Below are 1972 nucleotides of genomic sequence, written 5' to 3'. Positions count from 1 at the left end.
AATATGAGTGACTATGCAAACATATCTGAGAGGCAACTTGCACAGGCAGGCTGGTCCGGGGAGGGGGAGTGAGACTAGTGAAGGCTTCCTGGAGGAGGTGACTTCTGATGTGCTTTCCCCAAATTTGTAGGGTATTAGAGGAGATGTTATCTGGAGAGATAGTAAAATGTCATGGGCAAGTTATCTTAAAAATGAGGCTCACAACAATATATCATGCATTTGGCAGTTTCATTTTTCTGAAGAAATTGGGATTAAAATAAATTAGTAATTTTTTATCTTTTATTATTTTTATTAATTTATTTTTGTTACAGATGTTTCTCCTTTTTTTCCCCATTGGCACCAAAAATATGGAATGCTTCATGAAGTTGCATGTCATCCTTGCAAAGGGGACAGGCTAATCTTCTCTGTATCGTTCCAATTTTAGCATATGTGCTGCCTAAGCGAGCACAAAATAAATTAATACTTAATGAGATTAGTGAGGTGGTCGTTAATTAGGAATTGTATTTGATGCTCATCTTTGAAGAAAAAAGGGGAAAAAAGTGCTAATGTAGATGTATAATGATAATGTAGAGATATATGAGCAACCAAGTATGTGCCATGGTACCCCAGTAGAAAAGGTAAAAGATGACTTATTGCCATCTGGAAGTTTAATATCTAGAAAGTAAAACAAAACACTCACTCAAAATGTATCAGTATGGCATGATTAAAATAAATGTTATCCTGCCATCCTGGATTAATTTACAAATGAGTAAAAAAGATAAAAAAGTGTTTGAGGAATTCAGAGGACTCAGAAATTACAGCTAACTAGAGATGAGATAGCATTTACCAGAGAAACAGAATCTCAGTGGGATCCTGAGCTAAACATTGAAGAGTTATTTATGCTTTTGTTTGTGCAATTTACCAACAGATTTTGTCTGATTTGAGGTTCAATGGATCTGTCTTAAAATAAACTTTGTAATATACAATTGTTAACATTAACCTCATCATAATTCATTTTTTAATTTTTATTATTTTTTAAAAATTTACCTTTATTGTTGAAAGTATTACAGATGTCCCTCCTTTTTCCCCCCATTGACACCTTCTTCCTCGCTCCTGCTCCCCCCACCCCTGGCTTCACCACACTGTTGTCTGTGTCCATTTGTTATGCTTATATGCATATCAGTTTTTTGGTTTATCCCCCCCCTCCCCCCCAGCCCTCTTTCCTGTGAGGTTCATCAGTCTGTTCCCGACTTCCTTGTCTTTGGATCTATTTGGTTCATCAGCTTATTTTGTTCATTATATTCCACAAATAAGTGAGAGCATGTGATACTTTTTTTTCTCTGATTGGCTTATTTCACTTTGCATAATACTTTCCAGGTCCTTCCATGTTGTTATAATTCATTTATTTTTATTTGATTATTTGAGTCAAGCTCTTAACATGTCTTGGGTCTTTTTTTTTTCAATTGTAATAAATTTTTATATTGCACATGAATATTCGTAATTGTCTAAAGATGGTGATGTTTCTGTAGCTGTAAGCAAGACCAGCTCATCTTCCTTATGCCGTGGGATGAATGCAAGAGGGCATGCTGCTATCCAAATTCTTTTCAACTATAAATGTTTTTTGAAAGATGAATTTTCTAAAAAGTTGAAATTCACTTCTATGGTCAAGAGGAAGGGAAAGGTAATATATTTTTTTCTATTCACATTCTATTACATTTACCTTTTTAACATTATTTACTTCAAAATATTTCTATTCTCTTAGCTCTAATCCCACTATTAAGAAAGCATACCTTAGATATGTTTCAATCTACTCATTTTAAAAATTGTACTATATTCTTATTTAAATGTAATAGAAAATATTATGATGACAATAGAAATTTATCAGTGCCTTAGGAAGGTTGATAGACTTTATGGACACAGTACTTTGTCTGATATTCCTGTGTGCTTTATTTTCGGAACTACCTTGGCTGAAAACCATCTTGTTCCAATTATT

General features: G+C 33.7%; 1 non-coding gene across 1 annotated transcript; it reads right to left on the bottom strand.

Annotated features, from left to right (window-relative positions):
- Positions 1–341: 341 nt before the first annotated feature.
- On the bottom strand, positions 342–448 carry LOC118621312. The gene has a single exon (XR_004957669.1). It is a non-coding gene; the product is annotated as a U6 spliceosomal RNA (small nuclear RNA).
- Between the last annotated feature and the right edge of the window lie 1524 nt (positions 449–1972).

This window comes from Molossus molossus, unplaced genomic scaffold (genome assembly GCF_014108415.1).
Source record: "Molossus molossus isolate mMolMol1 unplaced genomic scaffold, mMolMol1.p scaffold_m16_p_1, whole genome shotgun sequence".
Classification (NCBI taxonomy): Eukaryota; Metazoa; Chordata; class Mammalia; order Chiroptera; family Molossidae; genus Molossus; species Molossus molossus.
This window is presented reverse-complemented; position numbering and strand designations above follow the sequence as displayed.